Genomic DNA, 13,078 nt, shown 5'->3' with positions numbered 1-13,078 from the left:
TTCTGCCCCCAACTTCCCCCTCGCCCCCCACCCCAAATCCTGCCCCCAACTTCCTCCCGCCCCCACCCCCAACTCCTGCCCCCAACTTCCCCCCGCCCCCACCCCCAACTCCTGCCCCCACCCCCAACTCCTGCCCCCAACTTCCCCCCGCCCCCACCCCCAACTCCTGCCCCCAACTTCCCCCCGCCCCCACCCCCAACTCCTGCCCCCAACTTCCCCCCGCCACCACCCCCAACTCCTGCCCCCAACTTCCCCCCGCCACCACCCCCAACTCCTGCCCCCAACGTCCTCCCGGCCCCACCCCCAACTCCTGCCCCCAACTTCCCCCCGCCCCCGCCCCACCCCCAACTCCTGCCCCCAACTTCCCCCCACCCCACCCCCAACTCCTGCCCCCAACTTCCCCCCGCCCCACCCCCAACTCCTGCCCCCAACTTCCCCCCGCCCCACCCCCAACTCCTGCCCCCAACTTCCCCCCGCCCCCACCCCCAACTCCTGCCCCCAACTTCCCCCCGCCCCCACCCCCAACTCCTGCCCCCAACTTCTCCCCGCCCCACCCCCAACTCCTGCCCCCAACTTCTCCCCGCCCCACCCCCAACTCCTGCCCCCAACTTCCCCCCGCCCCACCCCCAACTCCTGCCCCCAACTTCCTCCCGCCCCCACCCCCAACTCCTGCCCCCAACTTCCCCCCGCCCACGCCCCACCCCCAACTCGTGCCCCCAACTCCCCCCCACCCCACCCCCAACTCCTGCCCCCAACTTCCCCCCGCCCCACCCCCAACTCCTGCCCCCAACTTCCCCCCGCCCCACCCCCAACTCCTGCTCCCAACTTCCCCCCGCCCCCACCCCCAACTCCTGCCCCCAACCTCCCTCCGCCCCACCCCCAACTCCTGCCCCCAACTTCCCCCCGCCCCACCCCCAACTCCTGCCCCCAACTTCCCCCGCCCCCACCCCCAACTCCTGCCCCCAACTTCTTCCCCGCCCCCCCACCCCAAACTCCTGCCCCCAATCTCCCCCACCCTACCCCCAATTCTCCCATCACCCAATATGCAAATTATTTTAAATATTCCCCATTTTTCCCCACCCTACCGCCAGCGTCCCCTACCCTATCCCCATCACCCAAGAGACGGCGTTTTGCACGTTTTGCAATCAGTGTGTGTGTGTGTGTGTGTGTGTGTGTGTGTGTGTGTGTGTGTGTGTGTGTGTGTGTGTGTGTGTGTGTGTGTGTGTGTGTGTGTGTGTGCTGTTTATACCATTTGAGTTTTGTCATCATTTGATTTAACTTAAAAACCACTAAAAACAGGTCCTGGCGAGGGTCTGCGATCAACAAAGCTTTATTACGAGAATATGGAGGAGACAAATTTATAATTTTGTCAAAAGGTCAAAGGTCAGCGTCACATAAAATCATCAATTTTCATCTTATTGACCTGAAATTTTAATAATTTGCATATTGGGTCACTGAATTGGTTCACCAATCAAAACCTACAAGCCGATTGTTTTTATAGATCTAAAGGTCAAGGCTGCATAAAATCATCAATTTCATTTGGTATTTTTACCCTCGCCAGAGGAGAGAGTATTGCATTTCAGTCGATTTATTACTTGGCAAAAAAAATAAGAACATTTTTTGACAAGTATGTTGATCACTCCGGTTTGGGTGTGTGTGTGTGTGTGTGTGTGTGTGTGTGTGTGTGTGTGTGTGTGTGTGTGTGTGTGTGTGTGTGTGTGTGTGTGTGTGTGTGTGTGTGTGTGTGTGTGTGTGTGTGTGTGTGTGTGTGTGTGTGTGTGTGTGTGTGTGTGTGTGTGTGTGTGTGTGTGTGTGTGTATATATATATATATATATGTGACAAGATCCAGTCGCGTCTTTCAACCATAATTGGAGGGAAACCAATCAGCTCTCACATAATCAACTAGATGGTATTCATAGAATACTTACCCTGCGCAGTCAACTTATTGCGAGCCAACTCTTCTGTTTTTGAACATTTTTTTTTTGATCCAATATGGCTGCCAGACCACGTGAGCGATAACATCATAAATTTATATTCTCTAATATAATTGTTGCATAGATCACGCTCAATACATTTCAAACTGATAAGACTAAGCGTTGTCCCTGTCTTATTATGACGTTATAATTATGGCACCAATGACGTCATCGTTAACAACAGGTATTCCCCATTTGGAGTTCTTTACAATGGGCCATGTTTCAATTTTTTCCATGCAGCGGTTTTGGAGATATGGAGGTGCACCATTTTTCGTTTTTTCCAAGATGGCGACTGTACCACGTGACCTATGGCGTCATGATTATCATTAAAATATTCTACATGAGGAGGCGCTCCTATGGTGAAAATTTCGTGTCCATCAGACCAACAGTTGCTGAGAAAAAAAAATTCACAATGATCGGATGTGTTGTACTTGTCGAATTATGACGTCATAACGAATGCACCGATGACATCATCATCAACATATCTTATTCCCCATGGTGAGTACTTGACAATGAGCCATGTTTCAATATTTTGCATTGAGCGGTTTGGGCGATATGGAGGTGTAACGTTTTTTAAAGATGGCGTCCGTACCACGTGGCCTATGACGTCATAATTATGAATTAAAAAAATTCTACAGGCGCAGGCGCTTCACGGGTAAAATTTCGTGTCAATCGGACCAACGGTTGCTGGGAAAATGAATTTTTAAAACGCACATACGGCACTCGAATGCTTTTCACTTCGCAAGCGCAGGGTAAATACCCAGGTAGCAATCAAGCATCACCTGCTGAGGGAGCGGCTGTGGCGCTGCTGCAGTGCCCCCTGGAGGGCCCAGCAGGTAATTAGTCATTTGTTCCCTGGTGCCGACAATATCTCGTCCAGTCTTGGTGAAGGACACCGTGGGATCTTTAACGTCCACCAACGAATTCCAGCACACGGGACTCCAGTGTAACGTCCATTTGAAGACGGCACCCACATTGACGTGCCACCTGCCTGTGGAACACCAGGATGGCAGTTTACAGCCGGATCGGGATTCGAACCAAGGCTAGACAGACTGGAGGCGAGTGTGCGTTGCTCTAGGTCTAGCTTGGGTATGCTGCTAGCCCTGGAAAAATGATAAGATTAAATTATAATTGTGGAGTATTCTGTAAGTACCTTGTCTTGTAAATTGTCAATTGTTACCACGAGCGTGACTCTGCACGCTCCGCGCGCCTCACCACACGTCGTTTCAGAGGGATATGCAGGTTTGACCATTTCGGTGTCTTTTGGGTCTTTTGGGTCTTTATGGTGTTTTGGGTCTTCATGGTGTTTTGGGTCTTCATGGTCATTTGGGTCTTCATGGCAATTTGGGTCTTCATGGCAATTTGGGTCTTCAGGGTCTTTTGGATCCTCTGGGCCTTTAAGAGTATTTTGGGTCTTTGGAGTGTTTTGGGTCTTCCGGTTCTTTTGGGACTTTTCGGTCTTTGAGGTCTTCAGGGGCTTTTGGGTTGTAAGGGTCTTTTGGTTCCCCTGGGTATTTAAGGGTCTTCCGGGTGTTTTGGGTCTTCGGGGTGTTTTGGGTCTTTTGGGTCTTCAGGGTCTTTTGGGTCTTCAGGGGTCTTGGTGGTCTTAAGGGTCTTGGGGGATTTAAAGGGTCGTCAAAGGTCTGAGGGGTCTCAGCAGTCTAAACGTAATTATGAGTTCACGGACTGTTTTGGGTGTTAATTTTATTTGAAGAAGAAGAAGACGTTTTGGTTGCATATAAACATAACCACATACGTTTGCTCTATTATAATAAGAAGATTGTCAGAGCAAGGTGAGGACACTCAAGTGGCAAACTTGGCTCACACTTCGATGCCAGAGAATATAGTGGGGCCACAGGGTACATTTGAGAATTTAAATTTGGTTCATCACTGCAGGTAAATTATATCCTCGAGGTCGATGTGGACATTAAAAAATACCCGTTTATTTGCGTTGGAGAAGCAGGAATAAACCACCGGGAATACCTGGACCATCCGAGAAGCATTGAGATTGAGACATTACCTTTCATGAAAAACTGAGGATGTTGACTGCAAGATGGAGTTTATAGTTAAAGGGAAAAGCAAATACGGCATTGGAGTCATCAGCAGGAACACGAAGAAGTAAATGTGATGTGATGACTTGTGATGGACTGAGATGTGATAAGCTGTGATGTGATGACGTCTGATAGATTGTGATGTGATGGATTGAGATGTCATGTGATGTGGTGTGATGACATGTGATGGACTGAGATGTGATAAGATGTGATGTGGTGTGATGACATGTGATGGACTGAGATGTGATAAGATGTGATGTGGTGTGATGACATGTGATGGACTGAGATGTGATGACATGTGATAGATTGTGATGTGATGGATTGAGATGTCATGTGATGGATTGTGATGTGATAACATGTGATGGACTGAGATGTGATAAGATGTGATGTGGTGTGATGACATGTGATGGACTGAGATGTGATAAGATGTGATGTGGTGTGATGACATGTGATGGACTGAGATGTGATAAGATGTGATGTGGTGTGATGACATGTGATGGACTGAGATGTGATAAGGTGTGATGTGGTGTGATGACATGTGATGGATTGAGTTGTGATGTCATGTGATGTGATGGATTGTGATGTGATGTACTGAGATGTGATCAGATGTGATGTGACGACATGTGATAGATTGTGATGTGATGGATTGAGATGTCATGTGATGGATTGTGATGAGATGACATTTGATCGATTGAGTTGTGATGTCATGTGATGTGATGTAATGAGATGACATTCCATGGGATGTGATGAGATGGATTATGATGTGATGTGATGTGATGGATTGTGATTTAATGAGATGACATGCCATGGGATGTGATGAGATGGATTATGATGTGGTGTGGTGATGTCATGGATTGTGATGTGATGGATTGAGATGTGATGTGATGTGATGTCACGAGATGTGATGTTGTCGAGATATGATTTGATGACATGGATTGAGATGTGATGTGATGACATATGATGGATTGAGATGTCATAATATGTGATGGATTGAGATGTGATGTGTTGTCACGAGATGCGATGTCATGAGATGTGATGTGATGACATTGACATGTGATGGATTGAGATGTCATAATATGTAATGGATTGAGATGTGATGTGTTGTCACGAGATGTGATGTCATGAGATGTGATGTGATGACATTGACATGTGATGGATTGAGATGTCATAATATGTAATGGATTGAGATGTGATGTGTTGTCACGAGATGCGATGTCATGAGATGTGATGTGATGACATTGACATGTGATGGATTGAGATGTCATAATATGTGATGGATTGAGATGTGATGTGTTGTCACGAGATGCGATGTCATGAGATGTGATGTGATGACATTGACATGTGATGGATTGAGATGTCATAATATGTGATGGATTGAGATGTGATGTGTTGTCACGAGATGCGATGTCATGAGATGTGATGTGATGACATTGACATGTGATGGATTGAGATGTCATTATATGTGATGGATTGAGATGTGATGTGTTGTCACGAGATGCGATGTCATGAGATGTGATGTGATGATAATTTTCCAAAATAAGTTTTGCCAAATAGGTGAAGTCTTCCAGGTGTTTCACCATGTTCATCCTGCTCATATTAGGAGTAATTAAAATGTAAAACAGTTTACTCAGACAGTATCTTAGGAGTCACCTTGGTGTCATACCTTCATTTACGTTGGAATGACTACTGGACATTAGAAGATCGTGGTGACGCTGCATTGGTTGTACCTGTACCCCGACCTATCGAATAGAGTGGAGGGTTTCTGGATCTCACTTCCTCTGCAGATGTATTATTGACAGCCAGTCAGGCTATTGGCAGGTAGACATGGATAAAAAGAACCAGCTCGATTGTTTTTCAATCCATGGTCTTTGGATGGGCACCACTGATCTGTGTGATGGGAGGGCACGGTCTGAGAATGGGGTAGGGCTCAGGCAGAGTGAGGGGGTCCCGCCATAAACCCGATAAAGACCATTTGAAAGAATGAAAATTTTACCACATTTTGTACCAATTATGGAGATCACGTGATGAACGTGGAGAATCTGCCGCCTTGAAATCATGAATAAGATCGTTTGGAGAAGGTAACGCGCACGTCTTTCGCTTTCAGCGGAATACCTCACGGTTTACACCTGTGCACCAACGTGTACTATCCGACGACACTTACCTGACGGTCCGTTTCGGTTCGCGTGCGCCATGAACCCCGAGATCTCTCAGGTGAAGATCACAGACCGAGCCCCCTCGGGATCGACGAGCGGTTCCGATGGAGGAAACTCGGTTGTTCCGGGAGATTCTCCCTCAGATCGCGGGTCCAGGGTCGGTCCACCTGAGGATCAGGACCCGGGACCCGGTACGTGACGTTCTCTCCGCAGCTTGTTCTTCACGTTACCGTGCCGGGTTCGTGCTGTGCACTATTTCAGGAACTCATTTATATGGGGACTCTCACGATGGTCTGAGTTGTGACAGTGAGGTAAAAGGGTACAGAGATTGTTTTGTAATACTATAAAGGTAAAAGGGTAGAGATTACCGTGTAATACTGAGGTAAAAGGGTACAAATTAGTGTAATACTAAGGTAAAGGGGTAGAGATTACCGTGTAATACTGAGGTAAACGGGTACAGATTAGTGTAATACTGAGGTAAAAGGTACACGGATTACCGTGTAATACTGAAGTAACAGGGCGCGGAGGTTACCGTGTAAAACAGGTAACTGGGTGCCGCTGTTACCGTGTAATACTGAGGTGACGGGGCACAGAGAGTACCGTGTAATACTGAGGTAACGGGGTACCGCTATTACCGTGTAATACGGGGGTACGGAGGCTACCGTGTAAATCTGAGGTAATGGGGGTACAGAGATTACCGTGTAAAACGGAGGTAGTGGGGGCCAGATATTACCGTGTAATACGGAAGTAACTGGGTACACCGTGTAAAAGATAGTGTACAGAGATTACCGTGTAAAACAGGCAATTGCATATAAAGATTACCGTGTAATGCTGAGGTGACGGCGTGCATCGATTACCGTGTAATGCTGAGGTGATTGGGGTACATAGATTACCGTGTAAAACTGAGGTGGTGGGGGTACAGATTACCGTGTAAAACTGGTAACAGGGAACAGAGATTACCGTGTAAAACTGTGGTAATGGGGTACAGAGATTACCGTGTAAAACGGAGGTAATGGGGGTACAAATTAGTGTAATACTAAGGTAAAGGGGTAGAGATTACCGTGTAATACTGAGGTAAACGGGTACAGATTAGTGTAATACTGAGGTAAAAGGTACACAGATTACCGTGTAATCCTGAAGTAACAGGGCACGGGCGGTTACCGTGTAAATCTGAGGTAACTGGGTGCCGCTGTTACCGTGTAATACTGAGGTGATGGGGCACAGAGAGTACCGTGTAATACTGAGGTAACGGGGTACCGCTATTACCGTGTAATACGGGGGTACGGAGGCTACCGTGTAAAACGGAGGTAATGGGGGTACCGAGATTACCGTGTAAAACGGAGGTGGTGGGGGCCAGATATTACCGTGTAATACGGAAGTAACTGGGTGGTACACCGTGTAAACGATAGTGTACAGAGATTACCGTGTAAAACAGGCAATGGCATATAAAGATTACCGTGTAATGTTGAGGCAGCGGCGAACATCGATTACCGTGTAATGCTGAGGTAACGGCGAACATCGATTACCGTGTATTGCTGAGGTGATGGGGTACATAGATTACCGTGTAAAACTGAGGTGATGGGGTACAGATTACCGTGTAAAACTGGTAACAGGGAACAGAGATTACCGTGTAAAACTCTGGTAATGGGGTACAGAGATTACCGTGTGAAACGGAGGTAATGGGGTACAGAGATTACCGTGTAAACGGAGGCAATGACGTACAAAGATTACCGTGTAGTGCTGAGGTAGCAGGGAACATAGATTACCGTGTAATGCTGAGGTAACGGGGTACATCGATTACCGTGTAAAACTGAGGTAATGGGGTACAGAGATTACCGTGTAAAATTGTGGTAACGGGGTGCAGAGATTACCGTGTAAAACTGTGGTAACGGGGTACAGAGATTACAGTGTAAAACGGAGGTAATGGGGTACAGATATTACCCTGTAATACGGAGGTAACTGGGTACAGAGATTATCGTGTAAAACAGGCAATGGCGTACAAAGATTACCGTGTAATGCTGAGGTAGCAGGGTTTATAGATTACAGTGTAAAACAGGCAACTGGGTACAGAGATTACCGTGTAAAACGGTGGCAACGAGGTACAGAGATTACCGTGTAAAAGTGTGGTAACGGGGTACAGAGATTACCGTGAAAAATAGGCAACGGGGTACAGAGATTACCGTGTAAAACAGGTAACAGGGTACAGAGATTACCGTGTAAAACAGGTAATGGGGTACAGGGATTACCGTGTAAAACTGTTGTAATGGGGTACAGAGATTACCATGTAAAACTGTGGTAACGGGGTACAGAGATTACCGTGTAAAACTGTGTTAACGGGCTACAGAGATTACCGTGTAAAACAGGTAACGGGGTACAGAGATTACTGTGTAAAACAGGTAACGGGGTACGGAGATTACAGTGTAAAACAGTTAATGGGGTACAGAGATTACCGTGTAAAATTGTGGTTATGTGGTACAGAGATTACCGTGTAAAACTGTGGTAATGTAGTACAGAGATTACCGTGTAAAACTGTGGTAATGTTGTACAGAGATTACCATGTAAAACTGTGGTAATTGGGTACAGAGATTACCGTGTAAAACAGGTAACGGGGTACAGAGACTACCGTGTAAAACAGGTAAGGGGTACAGAGATTACCGTGTAAAACTGTGGTAATGTGGTACAGAGATTACCGTGTAAAACTGTGGTAATGTGGTACAGAGATTACCGTGTAAAACGGTGGTAATGGGGTACAGAGATTACCGCGCAATAGTGAGGTAACGGGGTACAGAGATTACCGTGTAATTGACCTTATGCATTGACGTCACGAAGCACCTAACAACCAATCGCGACGCCATCTTAGAGGGCAAACAAAGGCCCTGACGACGCGTTCATGTGTGAGTCAACTGCGATCGCTCAGCTATGACTGCCTGGCCTGCGCCGCTGCCCCGAACGCCCGAATTGAAAAAACATTTATTATCCAAGAAGCACATGTTGAAGTCTTTTTTTTACTAATTCCACATGGTGAATGAATCATAAAAATTATTTTTTGGTGAAGTAACAATGGATATAGTAATGTTTGAAATGTTTCTGTAGAAATTTATACACTACATATTTTCTGTGAACAATAAATGAAGCTGCACATATGTGTACATATGTTTTGAAGCTGACACAACTGTGACAATAAAACTGCTGCAACTTTATATTACTTGTCATTTTGTTTTGTTTCATGTGCGTATTTAACAATGTGTATCACTAATAAGGCAATGCTGTTGATCCATAAAATAACACTTCCATGATAATCAGTCCATAGGAACTACTCCTGGACAAAGATTTACGAGAGCACACGCAACTTGTATGATTTTGTTCACAGTTGCTTCTGGCGATGTCCCATCATTTATCAGTGTGATGGGAATGCGATTTTGGAGTACAGTATGTTTTTGTTTCACCATTCCAATTACCCGTTCAACATGGATCCGAACACAAGAAAGTTCTCTGCTCCAGTCAACTTCTACTTTTTCAAGTTGCTTCTTTCCCTTGGTGAATGGGGGCACCTTCACCTCGGCCATCGCCATTCCACAGTATTCATCAACAAAAAAACCACGATCGGCAAGCCCAAGATCCCCTGGCATCAGTTTATTCATGAGGTCACTGTTTTCCGTTATCTCAGTGTCTGTTGCCCTTCCTCCCCAACACTTGCTTAGGAAGCATATTGAGCCCTGTGGTGTTATACCAATTAGAGACTTTACAGTTGAATGGTGCTTGTAGTTGCTCCACACTTGTGCCCTTGCCAGTAAATCGGACGGCTGCTCTGTAAACACTTCAGTGCAGTGTTACGTGCTCCTCCCCAACCCCCGGTCACGGTGTACCTCCGAGCCCCGAGAGGAGTCACGGCAGAAAGATGTGTTATTCTGTGTCAAAGATCAATGGTGAAGCCACACCAATTGTTACCAACAGACAAATATTGTATTAAGATCACACAAGAATAACAGTACAACAACAATAGTAATCAATTGTACAACCAATATATATATACTTCCTATGATGGTACCATCAGGTTCGTACAATATAAGTCACTGTGCTCCACGTGAGCGAAAAGAAGAACATTCCCCAATGTCTTTATTCCGGCATCAAGCCCAAGTCGATCCGCTCCAGCGATCGTCCAATCGAGACCAGAATCCCGTTCGGATGACAGTCACAGTCACGCAGCCAAAGCTGGGCATAGGTGCCCTCAAGGCGACGGGGAAATCCAAAGGCGCCCTCCAGCGAACTGAGAAATCCCACCCTCGGGTATGGACGTTTCACGGCTCCAAACCGGCGAACCGCAGATTTACCTTCAAAATCCACGTTACACACACACACACCAGATAAACATCTGGATGCGGTGAAAATGGTTGAAGCGAAACGAAAAAACCTTGCGCGATGCGCAAAGCGCGCGAGTCAAAATGGCCAACGGCCCGTTCTCGAGGCGTAACGGCCCTTCGATGATTCTCTTCGGAATCAATCGCAAAACCTGACACTCAGGTTGATCTGTCACAGCGATAACAACTCTGTCGCAGGAATCCCTTTCCTGAGAAACCCAACGTTTACTCGTGACTATCGTTCGCTCCAGACCTCGAAGCAACTAGGCTTCTTGTCCGACTTCACTCGCTCCGCCTTCTTTTCCTCCTCTTCCTCTTCGTCGTCGTCCGGTTCCGGTTTTATTTAAAACATTAACTTTTTTACCTTTTGAAAATAGAAATCTCTATCTCCCTTAAACGACAACAATAATAGTACATGGAATCAAAAATGTTTACAGTGGATGAAAACCACAACAACAGAAGTGACGAATCCGTAACATGCAGTCAATAATAACTGCACATTTCCTGAGAATTTCCTGAACGATGACGGCATACTGAGACATAGAGCGTCACGACTGGGCCAGTGTATCAGCGACTGAGTCTTTACAAACATTACATCAAGAACGCGGTGGAAGTTTCGTGAAACAGTTGATTGGCTGACTCCGAATCTGTAAGCTCAGTCCTCGTCAAAAATGTTCAATCGCAACTTCATGAGGAACATTAGCACTTGACCAAACTTTGTGAGTTATTTACACGTTGAGAGAGTACGTGATGTAAACGTGAAGAGTGGCAAAAAAAATTGCCCAAGAAGGAAGTCCCGTGTAAAATCGGAGTTTTGCATCGTTGTTCTGAAAGTGTGTACCCTGGATAAGAATAGGTACGCCGTATCCCTGCGTGTCGTAAGAGGCGACTAAGAGGGTTGGCGTCAGGAAGGGCATCCGGCCATAAAAAAAAACATTGCCTCAAAAAGAGAACCATGACAATTACAACTACATGTGGGCAGGGTACAGCCCGAAGTGGAGATCGGTTTCTGAGGTTTGGGACATGGAATGTAGGGACAATGACAGGGAGATCAGGAGAAGTGGTGGAGTATTGGTCAGAAGAAGAGTGGACATATGTTGTGTGCAAGAGACGAGATGGAAGGGAAGTGGTGTGAGAATGGTGAAGGGTAGGCAGGGACAGAAATACAAGTTTGTGTGGCAAGGGTGCCCGGAGGGCGTGAATGGTGTTGGTGTCCTGTTTTCTGAGGAGTTTGTAGACAGTGTGGTGAGTGTGACTAGAGTGAGTGATAGGTTGATGATGGTGAAAATGATGATTGGAAAGCTCTTGGTGAACGTCATCTCGGGATATGCTCCGCAGGTTGGTCGAAGCGATGAAGAGAAGGACAAGTTCTGGTGTGCGATAGAGAAGCTGATGGAAAACGTGAAAGATGAGGAAGTTGTTGCGGTAGGAGGAGACCTAAATGGACATGTGGGAAGGAGTATGGATGGTTTTGACGGAGTTCATGGGGGTTACAGATATGGTGTGAGAAATGGAGAAGGTGAAAGGATTTTGGAGTTTGCTGATGGAGCTGATTTGTTGATTTGTAATACTCAGTTCCAGAAAGAGGATAATAAGCTTGTTACATACACGTCAGGTGGGTCGACGACAACCGTTGACTACCTGATGGTGCGTAGGCGAGATAGGGGGCACCTCCGAGACACAAAGGTGATCCCGGGGGAGGAGGCTGTTTCACAGCACCACTTGGTTGTCTGCGACGTAAGGGTGATAGGTGCGAGGAGAGCTCGGCGGGTGAAGTACCAACCGAGAATGAAGGTGTGGAGGTTGAAAGAGGTGACAGTAAGGGAGGCATTAAAAGAGAGGCTGAGTAGGGTCGAGGATGATGTGGTTGAGCTTGAAAGTGGTTGGATGTCAATGAAAGCTAGTCTGTTGGGAGCCATTGGTGAGGTATGTGGATGGACAAAAGGACCACCGAGGCACTCGGAAACATGGTGGTGGGATGATGAAGTTGGAAAGAGGATTGACGAGAAGAGAAAGAAGTTCAAGGAGTGGCAGAAGGCGAAGGGTACGGGAGCAGAAACAGCAGAGCATGAAAGTTATAAGGCAGCCAGGAAGGCTGCAAAGAAAGAGGTAGCAAAGGCGCAGGAGGCATGTAGGAAAATGTTCGGAGAACGCTTGGATTCGGAAGAGGGTCAGAAAGCAGTATTCAGGATTGCAAAGCAGATAGCGAAAGAGAGGTGTGATGTGATGGGGGTGAGCTGCTTGAAGGATGAAGTGGGACAAATCGTTGTCGACCCAGATGGAATTAAAGGAAGATGGAAAAGATATATGGAAATGCTGTTGAATACAGAGAATGAATGGGATGGCAACATAGAGAGTAACCCAGTTTTAGGACCGGCAGAGAAGATAACTGAGAAGGAAGTTGAGGAAGCGATAAAAGCAATGAAGGGTAGAAAAGCGGGAGGGCCGACGGGAGTTGTGGGAGATATGTTGAAGGCAGCAGGAAGTTGGGGTGTGAAGAGAATGACAGAGATCTGTAATCTGGTGGTGAAAGAAGGCCGCA

This window comes from Myxine glutinosa, chromosome 5 (assembly GCF_964187855.1).
Source record: "Myxine glutinosa chromosome 5, kmMyxGlut1.1, whole genome shotgun sequence".
NCBI lineage: Eukaryota > Metazoa > Chordata > Myxini > Myxiniformes > Myxinidae > Myxine > Myxine glutinosa.
This window is presented reverse-complemented; position numbering follows the sequence as displayed.